The sequence below is a fragment of the Aethalodelphis obliquidens genome, unplaced genomic scaffold (genome assembly GCF_003676395.1).
Source record: "Aethalodelphis obliquidens isolate GAN/ISIS:26980383/991018 unplaced genomic scaffold, ASM367639v1 scaffold67, whole genome shotgun sequence".
In the NCBI taxonomy this organism is placed as follows: Eukaryota; Metazoa; Chordata; class Mammalia; order Artiodactyla; family Delphinidae; genus Aethalodelphis; species Aethalodelphis obliquidens.
This window is the reverse complement of record NW_020838011.1, coordinates 5562278-5579478: the sequence shown is the minus strand read 5'-3', so window position 1 is coordinate 5579478 and position 17201 is coordinate 5562278. Positions and strand designations below refer to the sequence as shown.

The window sequence follows — 17201 nt, the reverse complement described above, 5'->3', positions numbered from 1 at the left end:
TTTAGCGCTTGTTATCATTGGTGGATTTGTTTTTTGGTTTGGTGGCTTTCTTCTTTCTTTCTTTCTTCTTTGTTATTAATTTTTAAAAAAATTTTAATAATTATTTTTTATTTTTATAACTTTATTTTATTTTATATTTTTCTTTCTTTCTTTCTTTCTTTTCTCCCTTTTATTCTGAGCCATGTGAATGACAGGGGCTTGGTGCTCTGGCCGGGTGTCAGGCCTGTACCTCTGAGGTGGGAGAGCCGAGTTCAGGACACTGGTCCATCAGAGACCTCCCAGCTCCGTGTAATATCAAACAGCGAAAATCTCACAGAGATCTCCATCTCAACGCCAAGACCCAGCTCCACTCAATGACGAGAAAGCTATAGTCCTGACACCCTATGCCAAACAACTAGCAAGAGAGGAACATAGCCCACCCATTAGCAGAGAGGCTGCCTAAAATCATAAGGTCACATACACCCCAAAACACACCACCACACGTGGACCTGCCCAACAGAAAGACAATATGCTGCTTCATCCACCAAAACACAGGCACTAGTCCCCTCCACCAGGAAGCCTACACAACCCACTGAACCAACCTTAACCACTGGGGGCAGACACCAAAAACAAAGGGAACTATGAACCTGCAGCCTAAGAGGAGACCCCAAACACATTACGTTAAGCAAAATGAGAAGACAGAGAAACACACAGAAGATGAAGGAGCAAGGTAAAAGCCCACGAGACCAAACAAATGAGGAGGAAACAGGCAGTCTACCTGAAAAAGATTACAGAATAATGATAGTAAAGATGATCGAAAATCTTGGAAACAGAATGGAGAAAATACAAGAAACATTTAATAAGGACCTAGAAAAACTAAAGAGCAAACAAACAATGATGAACAACACCGTAAATGAAATCAGAAATACTCTAGAAGGAATCAGTAGCAGAATAACTGAGGCAGAAGAACGGATAAGTGACCTGGAAGATAAAATAGTGGAAATAACTACTGCAGAGGAGCATAAAGAAAAAAGAATTGAGAACAGTCTCAGAGACTTCTGGGACAACATTAAAAGCACCAACATTCGAATTATAGGGGTCCCAGAAGAAAAAGAGAAAAAAAAGGAACTGAGAAAATATTTGAAGAGATTACAGTTGAAAACTTCCCAAATATGGGAAAGGAAATAGTTAATCAAGTCCAGGAAGCACAGAGAGTCCCATACAGGATAAATCCAAGGAGAAAAACACTAAGACACATATTAATCAAACTATCAAAAATTAAATACAGGGCTTCCCCAGTGGCACAGTGGTTGATAATCTGCCTACCAATGCAGGGGACCTGGGTTCGAGCCCTGGTCCAGAAAGATCCCACATGCCACTGAACAACTAACCCCATGAACCACAAATACTGAGCCTGTGCTCTAGAGCCCATGAGCCACAACTACTGAGCCCACGTGCTGAAACTACTGAAGTCTGCATGCATAGGGCCCATGCTATGAACAAGAGAAGCCTCAGCAATGAGAAGCCCATACAGGGAAACGAAGAGTAGCCCCTGCTCTCCACAACTAGAGGAAGCCTGCACGCAGCAATGAAGACCCAACGCAGCCAAAATAAATAAATAAAAATTAAAATATATATATATAATATTAATAAAATAAATAAAAATAAATAAATTTATTAAAAAATGAATTTAAATATGAAGAAAAAATACTAAAAGCAGCAAGGGGAAAACAGCAAAATATATGCAAGGGAAATCCCCATAAGTTTAACAGCTGATCTTTCAGCACAAACTCCACAAGCCAGAAGGAAGTGGCAGAACATATTTAAAGTGATGAGAGAGCAAAACCTACAACCAAGATTACCCAGCAAGGATCTCATTAAGATTCGATGGAGAAATTAAAACCTTTAGAGCAAGCAAAAGCTAAGAGAATTCACTACCACCAAACCAGCTTTACAACAAATGCTAAAGGAACTTCTCTAGGCAGGAAACACAAGGGAAGGAAAAGACCTACAATAACAAACCCAAAACAATTAAGAAAATGGGAATAGGAACATACATATTGATAATGACCTTAAATATAAATGGATTAAATGCTTCAATGAAAAGACATACACTGGCTGAATGGATACAAAAACAAGACCCATATATATGCTGTCTACAAGAGACCCACTTCAGACCTAGGGACACATACAGACTGAAAGTGAGGGATGGAAAAAGATATTTCATGCATATGGAAATCAAAAGAAAACAGGAGTAGCAATTCTCATATCAGACAAAATAGACTTTAAAATAAAGACTATTAGAAGAGACAAAGAAGGACACTGCATAATGATCAAGGGATCGATTCAGGAAGAAGATATAACAATTGTAAATATTTATGCACCCAACATAGGAGCACCTCAATACATAAGGCAAATACTAACAGCCATAAAAGGGGAAATCGACAGTAACACATTCATAGTAGGGGACTTTAACACCCCACTTTCACCAATGGACAGATCATCCAAAATGAAAATAAATAAGGAAACACAAGCTTTAAATGATACATTAAAAAAGATGGACTTAATTGATATTTATAGGACACTCCATCCAAAAACAACAGAATACACATTTTTCTCAAGTGCTCATGGAACATTCTCCAGGATAGATCATATCTTGGGAACAAATCAAGCCTTGGTAAATTTAAGAAAATTGAAATTGTATCAAGTATCTTTTCCGACCACAACGCCATGAGACTAGATATCAATTACAGGAAAAGATCTGTAAAAAATACAAACACTTGGGGGCTAAACAATACATTACTTAATAACGAGGTGATCACTGAAGAAATCAGAGAGGAAATCAAAAATTACCTAGAAACAAATGACAATGGAGACAAAACAACCCTAAACCTATGGGATGCAGCAAAAGCAGTTTTAAGTTGGAAGTTTATAGCAATAGAAGCCCACCTTAAGAAGCAGGAAACATCTCGAAAAAACAACCTAACCTTGCACCTCAAGCAATTAGAGAAAGAAGAACGAAAAAACCCCAAAGTTAGCAGAAGGAAAGAAATCATAAAAATCAGATAAAAAATAAATGAAAAAGAAATGCAGGAAATGATAGCAAAGATAAACAAAACTAAAAGCTGGTTCTTTGAGAAGATAAACAAAATAGATAAACCATTAGCCAGATGCATGAAGAAAAAAAGGGAGAAGACTCAAATCAGTAGAATTAGAAATAAAAAAGGAGAAGTAACAACTGACACTGCAGAAATACAAAGGATCATGAGAGATTACTACAAGCAACTCTATGCTAATAAAATGGACAACCTGGAAGAAATGGACAAATTCTTAGAAATGCACAACCTGCTAAGACTGAAACAGGAAGAAATAGAAAATATGAACAGACCAATCCCAAGCACTGAAATTGAAACTGTGATTAAAAATCTTCCAACAAACAAAAGCCCAGGACCAGATGGCTTCACAGGCAAATTCTATCAAACATTTAGAGAAGAGTTAACACCTGTCTTTCTCAAACTCTTCCAAAATATAGCAGAGGGAGGAACACTCTCAAATTCCTTCTACGAGGCCACCATCACCCTGATACCAAAACCAGACAAGGATGTCACAAAGAAAGAAAACTACAGGCCAATATCACTGATGAACATAGATGCAAAAATCCTCAACAAAATATTAGCAAACAGAATCCAACAGAACATTAAAAGGATCATACACCATGATCAAGTGGGGTTTATTCCAGGAATGCAAGGATTCTTCAGTATATGCAAATCTATCAATGTGATAAACCATATTAACAAATTGAAGGAGAAAAACCATATGATCATCTCAATAGATGCAGAGCAAGCTTTTGACAAAATTCAACACCCATTTATGATAAAAACCCTGCAGAAAGTAGGCATAGAGGGACCTTTCCTCAACATAATAAAGGCCATATATGACAAGCCCACAGCAAACATCATCCTCAATGGTGAAAAACTGAAAGCATTTCCACTAAGATCAGGAAAAAGACAAGGTTGCCCACTCTCACCACTCTTATTCAACATAGTTTTGAAAGTTTTAGCCACAGCAATCAGAGAAGAAAAGGAAATAAAAGGAATCCAAATTGGAAAAGAAGAAGTAAAGCTGTCACTGTTTGCAGATGACATGATAGTATACATACAGAATCCTAAAGATGCTACCAGAAAACTACTAGAGCTAATCAATGAATTTGGTAAAGTAGCAGGATAAAAAATTAATGCACAGAAATCTCTGGCATTCCTATATACTAATGATGTAAAATCTGAAAGTGAAATCAAGGAAACACTCCCATTTACCATTGCAACAAAAAGAATAAAATATCTAGGAATAAACCTACCTAAGGAGACAAAAGACCTGTATGCAGAAAATTATAAGACACTGATGAAAGAAATTAAAGATGATACAAAGAGATGGAGAGATATACCATGTTCTTGGATTGGAAGAATCAACATTGTGAAAATGACTCTACTACCCAAAGCAATCTATAGATTCAATGCAATCCCTATCAAACTACCACTGGCATTTTTCATGGAACTAGAACAAAAAATTTCACAATTTGTATGGAAACACAAAAGACCCCGAATAGCCAGAGCAATCTTGAGAACGAAAAACTGAGCTGGAGGAATCAGTCTGCCTGTTTTCAGACTATACTAAAAAGCTACAGTAATCAAGACAGTATGGTACTGGCACAAAAACAGAAATATAGATCAATGGAACAGGATAGAAAGCCGAGAGATAAACTCACGCACATATGTTCACCTTATCTTTGATAAAGGAGGCAGGAATGTACAGTGAAGAAAGGACAGCCTCTTCAATAAGTGGTGCTGGGAAAAATGGACAGGTACATGTAAAAGTATGAGATTAGATCACTCCCTAACACCATACACAAAAAGAAGCTGAAAATGGATTAAAGACCTAAATGTAAGGCCAGACACTATCAAACTCTTAGAGGAAAACATAGGCAGAACACTCTATGACATCAATCACAGCAAGATCCTTTTTGACCCACCTCGTAGAGAAATGGAAATGAAAACAAAAATAAACAAATGGGACCTAAGGAAACTTCAAAGCTTTTGCACAGCAAAGGAAACCATAAACAAGACCAAAAGACAACCCTCAGAATGGGAGAAAATATTTGCAAATAAAGCAACTGACAAAGGATTAATGTCCAAACTTTACAAGCAGCTCATGCCGCTCAATAACAAAAAAACAAACAATCCAATCCAAAAATGGGCAGAAGACCTAAATAGACATCTCTCCAAAGAAGATATACAGACTGCCAACAAACACATGAAAGAATGCTCAACATCATTAATCATTAGAGAAATGCAAATCAAAACTACAATGAGATATCATCTCACACCAGTCAGAATGGCCATCATCAAAAAATCTAGAAACAATAAATGCTGGAAAGGGTGTGGAGAAAAGGGAACACTCTTGCACTGTTGGTGGGAATGTGAATTGGTTCAGCCACTATGGAGAACAGTATAGAGGTTCCTTAAAAAACTACAAATAGAACTACCATATAACCCAGCAATCCCACTACTGGGCATATACCCTGAGAAAACCAAAATTCAAAAACAGTCATGTACCAAAATGTTCACTGCAGCTCTATTTACAATAGCCCAGAGATGGAAACAACCTAAGTGCCCATCATCGGATGAATGGATAAAGAAGGTGTGGCACATATATAAAATGGAATATTACTCAGCCATAAAAAGAAACGAAATTGAGCTATTTGTAATGAGGTGGATAGACCTAGAGTCTGTCATACAGAGTGAAGTAAGTCAGAAAGAGAAAGACAAATACCGTATGCTCACACATATATATGGAATTTAAGAAAAAGAAATGTCATGAAGAACCTAGGGGTAAGACAGGAATAAAGACACAGACCTACTGGAGAAGGGACTTGAGGATATGGGGAGGGGGAAGGGTGAGCTGTGACAGGGCAAGAGAGAGGCATGGGCATATTTACACTAACAAACGTAAGGTAGATAGCTAGTGGGAAGCAGCTGTATCACACAGGGATATCGGCTAGGTGCTTTGTGACCACCTGGAGAGGTGGGAGAGGGAGGGTGGGAGGGAGGGAGACGCAAGAGGGATGAGATATGGGAACATATGTATATGTATAACTGATTCACTCTGTTTTAAAGCAGAAACTAACACATCATTGTAAAGCAATTATACCCCAATAAAGATGTTAAAAAAAAAAGAAAAAAAAAGAAAAGAATTTTAGTAGAATAAAATGAACACTTAGATCTTGTCAATTTGGTAATCATTAGAAATAAGTGAGGTTAATTTACATTAATTGCCAATCTGGGTGCTAAAAGTGGAATATTCTAGGTAAAAACTAATTTGAAAAAGAAGGTTTTTTAAATACTACTGTTCTTAAATTGAAACTAGCTAACTAAAGTGGAGAGTCTCTGGTGAAGTTACGGACAAAAGAGCAAGTGAATAACTCTTTAAAACATCCCCCAAAATCAATATTTTTAGAATAATGTTAGATATTCATGAACAATAATGTTGAACCATTAAATAAAATTCTCTTTGCAAATTGCTTATAGAATTATTGATGCATAGGAAAGTTAAAATTATGCATTGTAATTAGTTAACTTAAAAGCAAAACAAGTTTTCCTTATATAAGCTTTTTATCATTTAGATTCATTTACTTATAAACACAGTGTATTTCAAGTTTTCTGTTTTAAAACTTTCTCTGAAAATCTTCAACACAATAATTTAACCTAACAGTCCAAATGTTCCTAAGACAAAGGGAATAAGTTTATGCTCCATGAAAAACCATAACTTGTGTACTTAATGTATATCTTAATATTGTGTGGCAATTAAAGATCAAATATCAACGCATTTCAACACCAAACCCAATTAATTGAATTTTACTTTAATTTGAAATGTATCTTCCTTTCTTTTGCATTATTCATTCTTATTATTACCATCTTATAGCACTTGTATGTAGCCCATAGTCCAAAATCTTTCAATATAACTACTGTGATAAGTTTGCTTTTTAAAGAGCAAACATGGATATCATCCACAGAATAGTTGAATTACAGGGCATAGAGTTGTTCTTTATTTTACTAAAAATACTGGTTCATGAATGTGAAAGAAGGAAATGAATAGAAGCTCTTCGACAATGTGTATGTGTTATTGCAATGAAGAAAGAATATGGAAGAAGTAGTGATAAAATAAAATCTATTTAACTTTACTGATAATTAACAAAATGCAAGGCTTTAATTTGGTAATTCATGTCACTACAACAATTCCCTGCCATTTATCAAGTGCATCTGCCAATCTGTCTGTCTAGTCATCCATCAATCCATTTGTCCATATATATAAATATCCATACAGAATATTGACTATGATCTTGGAAGAGTATTAATTTAGCATAGTTATTTTTGCTTAACATTGAACTTCTCTTTCAATCAAAAATCTGTTTTATTTTCTCTTGCTGGGCATAATGGCATAATCTCACTATTAAAATTCAAATACATAAGTTTGGCAAAATTAGCTTAAAATTAACTGTATACAGATCTTAATATGGGAGAGCACTCTATTCAACATTGGAATAACTATCTCCTATTTCTTACTAAAATAATTTAAAATTTCATAAACAAAATTTTATCTGACTTTGAAGAGATTTTTTATAATAAATTTCTAATACTTTTGCAGTTTTGTTATTACATGATTATTTTTCCTCTCAAATGTTTACATGTTCTTAAGATCTGCCACAGACTCACCTCATCCAGGCCCTAATATTTATTCAAGAATTGTAAATAGTGACATTGATATATATCAATAAGTATATACCTTATTGATGGATAAGAAAATGTTTCTAATATTATTAAATGACTATTAGTCTTCAAATGTGAGTCAATGAAGTAATTAATGCTATGATAGAAAAAATATTTGGAAAATAAATATGATAAATTGAAAGTTTAAAAAAGAGCAGTGAAAAAGTTAAGACACAACCACCAAAATGAAACAAATGATGCATTAAAATGTATCCGTACCTCTTAATTTTTGAAATATTTCATGTACTTTGCATATATTAATGTATCAGTTTCTAAATGATCTATATGCATTTAGAATAATGGGCATAATCAGGCATGAATACATTTTATACCTCATAAAAAAAACCTAATTTTATTTATATATCACATAATTTAGCAAAGTCAGATGTAATTTTGAATTCCTTAAAAGTGTGAATAATTGCACAAGGTTTATATCAAAATTAAGTGGTATAAATACATTTACAAGGTGTACATTCACCAGTTGATAAATAGTGATAAGGCAATAAGGCATGATAAACATCTACAAAATAATGAAATGCAGTGATTGTGTGCCACGTAAAGCAAGCACCATAGCATTCTGTTAACATTAGTAGGGATACATGGCTATTATTCTAGTTGCTGTTCCAATATCTAAATCAAAGATGTCTAAAATGATGATAAAATCCTTTAAGAAGTCCTTAAATGCCACTTACAAACTTTGAAATCCATCATTTTCCTCAACAAACTTTTTCTAAACATTTCAAAAAATACAAAGGAAAATTTGCAATTAGAATTGAAGCCAGCAATTTTCTAGAACTAACATTGTTTACTTAACAATCTATGAATATAAAGTATTTCCTGGTTAGTTTTTAAGAAACTTACTGTCTCTCCTCTGTGTTTAGAACATCTTATCACTGCAATTATATTTCAATATTGTGAATAAAATGTCAAATATCTTCATAGTTATTGCCAAATAAAAATACCCAAACCTCGTAAGTGTATGCACAGTTGTTAAACTAATAGCCTTTGAAATATGGTAAGTTTTTAGCAATCACATCACAAGTTGTTGATAGTGACTATATAAAGATCATTTTTAGGTTTATGCGTTTGCAGTTACCTTTTCAAACTCATGATGGGAAGCAATGTTGTGTTGTGATTCAACATCTGTCATGGGAAAAAAAATCTCAATATTGCCATATTGGTGTGATCTTGGCAAAACTGCATTAATACCCTAGCTCTTAGTTTCCTTATATTTAAAATGTGGATGATGAAAGAATTTAATCTGGATACACTAAATCAATAACCCAGTGCCTAGGACATGGCCATAGCCCTGATGCCTTCTAAATATGTCAATAAATATGAGCTATATTTTAAAAAAGAGAAAAAAGTCACCAATTCATCATGAATTGAACAAATTCAGTTATTTTTGATCTCATGATATATTCATGACACTTCATCAGATTATGGCAAAAATGTATAGCTTAATTGGATAGACTTATGTTCCTAAGAAAAGTTGAGTGAAAGGTAAGTATCAGCAATGAATAAAAAGATAGTACACGATATCTAAATATGGTATATCTATAGAATATGCATTATCTACTATTATACAATATATCCATTTAGTTTAGCTCATATAGATTTAGGAGGAGAAATACGTATTTTAATTTCCATTTAGGTAGAAAATAAACTCAGTATATTCAACAATCATTGATGAATAAATGTAAATTAGAAGTAAAAAGCAAACTGTCTTAACTCAAAAAGAATATTTATCAAAAATTTACAAACATCAAACATCATACAACTTACTGGCACAAGTGAGCCTTTTCTTTAAAATTAGAGTCAACATGACTATGACTGCTATTATCAAATTGATTTCAACAGTGACCTACAGTACTATCTAGATAAATTTTACAAAGGAAAAGTAAGAATATATTAAAATTGGATATGAAAGAAAATGTAGGTAGTCCAAAATATATTATTGTTAACAGAGAAAATACAAAAAGTTTTTCCACCAGATAATTAGAATTAACGAAAACTGTAAAATACTTGGATCACTGTTTTAAAGAAAAACAAAACAAAACACTTTTTATGGCTATTACTCCATTTTGTATATATACCACATCTTCTTTATTTTTTCATCCGCCAGTAGACACTTAGATTGCTTCCATATTTTGGCTATTGTAAATAATGTTGGTGACGAACATTTGAGTACATATATCTTTTTAAATTACTGTTTTTGTTTTCTTCAGGTAAATACCCAGAAGTGAAATTGCTCTATCACATGGCAGTTCTATTTGTAATTTTTTTGAGGAACCTCAGTATTGTTGTCCATCTGGCTGCACCAATTAACAATCTCCCCAACAGTGCATAAGGCTCTCTTCTTCCCCACATTCTCACCAACATTTGTTGTTTTCTTTTTGATGATAGCCATTCTGACAGGTGTGAGTCTCTGTCTTTAATTTTTGACAGCTTTATTATAATCTATCTTGGAGAACATCTTTGTAAGTTAAATTTGTTTGGAGACCTATGAGCTTCATGAAATTGAATGACAAAATTTCTCCCAAAATTTGAGCTCCTTGCCATTATTTCTTTATATTTGCCTCTGCCACATCCTCCTTCTGTTCTCCTTCTGGGACTCTAATAATTTGAACATTGCTTTTTTTGATGATATTCAATAACTTACATAGGCTTTCTTTACTATTTGTTCTTTTTTATCCCCAAACTGGATGATTTCAAAGGTACCTTTACTCCACAGATTCTTCTGCTTGATCTGATGTTGATGCTCTGTATTGCATTTTTTCATTTCATTCATCATATTCTTTGGCTTCAGAATTTTGTTTTTTTTTTTAATTCTATCTCTTTGTTAAACTTCTCATTTTGTTCATGTCTTATTTTCCTTATTTTGTTCAATTATCTTTCTGTGTTTTCTTGTAGCTCCTTGAGCTTCCTCAAAATGGCTCTTTTGAATTTTTTGTCAGGTAAATCACAGATTTGCATGTCTTTGGGGTCAGTTACTAGAAGATTATTGTGATCCTTTGCTGGCATCACGTTTCCTTGATTTTTCATGTTCGTTGAAGTCTTGCATTGCTGTCTTTGCATTTGAAATAGCAGTCTTTACTGACTGACTTTGGTAGAGAAGTACCTTCCATCAGCCCTGCTAGGAATTCTGAAGCTCTCTCAGGCTATGGCTATGCCTGATCCACTCTTCTTGCTCCCTCTTGTGGCCGACTTAAGATTTTATGCTTCCTCTAGATCCTGCAATACATCAGTCTGCATGCTGATAGTCTTCCTTTCGCTTTCCCAAAGGTAGCACTAAATGCTGATGTTTGCCATATCCTCTTGGTCTTACAGATTCAGACAGGCTTTCACAATTAGCCATCTGTGAAAGTTCCCTCTCACTGCCATTAGAAGTGCACACAGGAGCTGGCTACAAGGTGGCTGAGGGATGTGTAGGTGAGGCAAGCTCTGGGTTCCCATGGTCCAGCTGTGCGGATGCATAGTCATAGGCCAGCATCCTGACGGAATTTGTCACGTAGTTAGTAGAATGTGCATCCCTTTGATGCCTTCCTAGATGCTGTTCTCCCAGCCGCTAACTAACCCCTAGTTTGTAGCTCACAACTTAGTACACTGGATGGACTGAGAGAGAAATGAGCCTCTTTATCTGCATCTCACACAACTGGGAAAACTGGCACTGACTCATATGCTCTTTTTCCCACAGGTGAAATCAAAGGTCAAGAAGGACTTTATTGGTACGGAGCTGTGCCGCCTTGGTGGACAGGAGTCATAGGTAATGCCACAGTTTTCCTCTCACACTCTCCAGTGTGTCTAATCTTGGATTTTTTTTTTTTTTTTTTTGCTCCAGCAATGTGCTGAAACTTCTCTGGTAGAATCTTGGACTTCCACAAAGGCTCTCTCATCTATGGGTGATTTTCTAAGTCAGTATTTTCCAGGGTTCCCAAGACAATGGCCAAGAGGGGCTGGAGCCAGTTCATAGGCCACTTCATGGTCCACAGCTGGGTCCAAGGTCTAGATGTCTATTACTTGACACACAGGGGTGTGAGACTCCTACCAGGGTCCATCAGAGTATGGTGCTGGATCTCACAGCACCCACAAGGCACTTTGTTCCATGATGAATGCCAAATATTTGTTGAGGGAGAGATATGGGCTAGGTACGTCTTACGCAGTCATCTCACTACTGTCACTCCTAATTCAAACTTTTTAGAAAGTTTTATTGTTATTTCTTGTATGTGTATTTTGTTTGAAAATGCTTAATAAGAATAGAAAAGCAAATATAAATATATCAAATACCAAGTCTCTTCCAAGAAAAACAAGCATACTGATCTGTTTTTACTTCATAAATTTGTATAAAGGAAGTAAGGAATTTCAGATAAATTTTACAATGTTATTCACATTTTCTGTCACATTAATGTATGGTATTTGACTTAGCTGCTTTATTTCCTCTTTCTTACCTGGGAGAAGCCATTAATTGAAAAAATTTTGCTTTGGAATGATTTTCTAAAGTCTGTATAACAAAATAAATAATTTTATATGAGAAGAATACAAAATGACAATATCTGCTTTTCCATTTCTAATCAAGTGCTTAGGAAGACAATAAGCAATATTTTAAGTAAATTAAAATGGAATTTGCTTTTCACCATGTCTTATAAATGCCAAACAATGAAATGATTTAGTTTTCAAAGTTATTATATCCCAATTGATCTTCCAGGCAATGGACTTATTATCTAATTATGAAGATATGCACAGTTATCAAAAGTTAGAACCATCTGTCTCAATTCTGTTTAATTTCATTATACATTCATCATTTAGACAGTCAGCTTATGACATAAGCCTCTACCGATGAGTAATTCTATACTGATTATCACTCGACTACGTGCACAGGTAGACACCAGTCAACTCTTATTAGTCTACTTTGAAATTAAAATTCTACTAGTAACAGGCTGCTGACTAGCCAGTCATCACTGATATATGCAAGAATCATCTCTGGTATTCCTCTAAAGAAACGTAAAACTGCTAATTTCTTTCAGGAAATTATATAAACTTAACATTCATAAATTCTTCTTGAATTGAGAAGTAAATACATTTAGACCCATCTACATATATTCAGAATTCTCATTTTTAGATAGAGGAAGACCAGAAGAGAATAAATATAATTTAAAGAAATTTCTATTAAAATATTTATAACGCTCATAAGATTTTATAATTCTGGGGAATATATTAATAATCCTGGTTAGTGACTTTGGGTCAAAACACCAGATTAGATATGGAATATAATTTCTTTTTCTTATATGTGTGATTATTATTGACAGAGATGAGTAAGAATATGGGAAATTATTTACTGGAAACACTTTGCCTCTTTTTGTATATCCAGAATGAAGATTAAAAATATCTGGCATTCTATTATAAGCACACTTAAACTCATTAGAAAAATATCATATGTCAACTCATAAATAAGAATCCAGCAAGTTACTGCAAAAAAACCAAATGCATCTTACATATGGCACATCTCTGTACCTGTCATTATGGTCATAAATAACACAAATGATAGGCTCAAACACTGTCTAAAGGGAAAACTGAATCCCTTCAATCAAATCATAAGTAACGATTTTATGTATATTATTTATATATGTATTCATAATATATATAATTAGCACATTGGATAAAATGACTTAAATAAAATATATTTTAATTTAATAGCAATTTATATGAAATGTTTAAGAGAAACTATGTGTTTCTAAATAAAGAAAATGTTTTATATTATAAGGGAATCTGGTTTTCCCAATTTATATCATACTGAGAGATTGACTGTCAAAATGATTGCAATCTCAACCAAGAGTATTCCTGGGAAGACAGACGCCAGAGCCAGTAAGAATGGGGTAAAATTTGGACCAGGTGGCCAAAGAATTGAAATTGCTATAGAGTTAACCCGTGGGAGGACTAACAAGCAGTGTGTTACTTGGCATCCAGAGGGGCGATGCACTCAGAATGATATTAGCCAATATTAGTATTTAAGAAGGAACAATATGTTGGATAGGACAGCGTTATGAACAAAAATGGAAATGTGAGGGAAGTCAGATATACCAGTAGTTTTTTTTTTTTAATCCCTTCTTTTTTAGAAAAGGTTTCTAGCCAGCAGCTGAATTTACTACTAACCCGACCAAATTTATCCAATGGAAAAATATAGACAAAAATACTATATTAGTATTCTGACAACAAAGACTGTAATTTCAAACCCATAATGATATTATAATGCTTACCAGGATAACCAAAACAGAAAGTAAAGGGTACATTAAAAATTGTTAATCCTTTCACGTGGTACATATGCATGATGGGCTAAATTTAAACATCATAAAAACAAACATTAAGGTGATAAGAGCAATTCAGTACTCTACCTTCTTGTCACATGGAAGCTCAGAACTTAGTGATTGTTAAGACTGACAAAGTCTAGGCTGTTGTTTTAGTTAAAGTCTTTGGAATAGAATGAATGACTCACATTCCAAGGAGTCATTGCAATGTGTTATCTAAGACCAAAGGCCCTAAAATGTTAGTGTATATAAGAATTACTTGGAGAGTTATAATAAATGCACGTTCTACATCTTCCCCCTCCCAAATTTAAACAAACATTCTGAAATAGGTAGTAAGTGGTTTATGCTTTGTTGTATACTATTCTAGTCAGATCATCATGACTGTTTAAAGGCACTATTTCCTCAAAGAATTAAGACTCCTTAGATGACATGCAAAATTGCAAAGGTGGCATTATGATCTAGGAAACTTAGAGGATTCTGAAGGCAACAATGAGCATGCTCAGCCTCAAGCTTTTATTTATCTCTAAAGGAACAAATATTAGAGGGACAATTTTCTACTTCATCTATATTTGTCTGAACCATTCTGAGTCATCAAATCAAAGGGACTAATTTCCCTAACTCTTAGGTATACTAGGTTTTTCAAGGAATCAGAACAACTTCAGGAAGGAAAGGAAAACAATGAGATCAAAGCTCAGAGGCAGACACACAGACACTCAAGTCCTTCAATAAGTAATCTTTCTTTGGAAACATTTAATTATTTGAATATTGTGTATTCTTTATTTGTCCTTGTCTGTAGAAGGCAAGAGTGTATGTGTATATATAGTCCAGGATAATATTACCCACAGTATAGCCTAATATGGGTAATTATGAAGTTGAAACTTTAGAGATTGCTTGGGTAAGCTGCCTTAACTCACAGATCTATGAGGTCTCCTCCATATCTTATTGAATATATAAGAGAGATTATAACACTATCAATTGTAGAAAATTTGAATTGACATTCCAAAATAAAGAACTTTCTTAATCTTGGGAACTTATAGTAACGTGAGGGTTATGTATTGTCTTTAAAGGTCCTGTAAGACGAAAATAATGTATAAAATTACAGACGCCAAAACAGCCACTTCCTAGCTTCTCCTACCTCATCAATCTATGCAGAGCTTCCCTCAACATTTCATGTCATTTAGCAGCTCAGTAAGCTGCAAAGAGTTGTTTCTAATTTAATATCTCAGCATAAAACAATGAGATTTTATGTTTATTTCACAACTTATCTTGAGATATATACACATTTAGGCTATACTTTTGCCCATTTTTATGGACAAATTATACCTCTTTGATGTTGATCCAAAGCATTCATTGTTACTTTAGAAATCATCCTGTCACATCAGATGAAAGTTAAAGTGGATAGTAATGAACTAAGGATAAACGCATATTTGAAACTAAAAAATAAAAATGACAAATGACTTCCCACCTATTTTTCTTTTTTATTTGAACCTACAGTATTTTGTTATAAACTAGAAAAATGTATTTCTGGCATTGTAAACAAGAAAAATATAACATAGGGAATGAAAAATATTTTCATTTATTACATTACAAGTGAAATCTTCAGAAGTTAAATACCCATTGTCTTCCAGCCTTTATTGTTTTACAAGAAGTCACAGTTTTATACTGCTTGTTTGAAACACAGTGTTGCTTTTCTCCAAAGACTACTTTACGATATTTAATTTTTTGTCTTTGGTTTTCAGTAGTTCTTTCTATTATGAGCATATGGTATATACTGCTTTGGGAATTTCAAGTCTTCTTGAGTATGCAGAATAATTTATTTTTCAATATTGAAAAATTCTTAGCCATTATTTAAATAATTCTTCTGCCTTATTCATTCTTATTTTCTTCTGGGACTTAAAATAAGCATACGTAAGCCTTTTCACCACAGACATATTTCACTACCATGCTTTCTTTCTGTTTTTTATCATTTCTTCTCTCCATGTGTCATTCTGCATTTTTTTCTGAATTTCCTCAGTTCATACTTTCTCTTCAGAAGTTTAAAACTAATGCTAAACATGGCCACTGAGTAATTTACTTTTGTTTATTATTTTCATAATGCCTATAATTATTTTTGATCTTTATAATTATTTGCTGTTTTCCATTAAAACTCTGATAACCCTCTCTAATAAAATCATCTATCTCTTATTTCAATTCTATCATCATAGTAAGGACAGTTATTTGGAAGTACATGACTGCTGAATTTAGTTTTTTGGGTCTGCTACAGTGTTTTGCTTTTGTTTTTTCTATTTTCCCTTGTTTTTGGTTATATTGTCTTTTTTATGTTTAGCTAATATTGATATATTCTTATGAATTGCAAATTGAGAATTACACAATTGGACTTCCAGTTTCAGTTCCAATATGTAAAGAACTTAGAACTTGTCACTCCCATCATGACAAAAAAGAAATATGTGAACAAAATAAAAATTAACAATTTTTCTTACACCTATTAGAGAACTGGAATTGCAGGGCAAACCACCATCATGAAATCTGGACAGACAGGCAGATCAACAGAGGCATAGACAAGGTCTTACCTAAAGCAGAAGCTCCATCAATTGGAGCCATAAACTAGTAGGGATACTTAGATGGTAATGCTGACAAATTTCTGGAAGCTGATTGCTGATTTTGGATTAGATTGAAAGTGAGAAACTACTAGGAGCTGCAATCTTAGAGGGTCCTACACTTTCATGGGTTTAACCTTCAGGAATTCCACAAGACTGTCACTGTATATAGCCAGAAATGATTTCCCAGTGGTTCTGGCAAAAGATGGAAAAGACTATCCATGATGAAATAAGCCAAGAATGCTCTTCATAAAAATTCTCCAAGGTAAAATACGTTACCAGAGCCTTATTACATGTAAGCTAAGAGAAGTTCTCTGAGTCTAGCACTGTCTATCTTCCCTTTATCGCTCAAACGGGGGAAAAAAAAAAAAAAGAAAAGATAAAACACTTGTGAAAATAATAGCCCAGAAACTCAGAGACAAACCTAACTAAAACAATGAGATTTACTCATGAGATGATAGAACACTTCCCTTCCCACACGCCCTACCACCACTCTGACAGGG

The 17201-nt window shown here is 34.0% G+C and overlaps 1 long non-coding RNA gene across 1 annotated transcript in view; it reads left to right on the top strand.

Annotated features, from left to right (window-relative positions):
• LOC113611062 (uncharacterized) overlaps positions 1 to 17201 on the top strand; it is a 135872-nt gene that overhangs the window by 106428 nt on the left and 12243 nt on the right. Inside the window, exon 4 of the long non-coding RNA XR_003429345.1 lies at positions 11497 to 11565. This is a non-coding gene — a long non-coding RNA (uncharacterized LOC113611062). The remainder of the gene's footprint in view (positions 1 to 11496; positions 11566 to 17201) is intronic.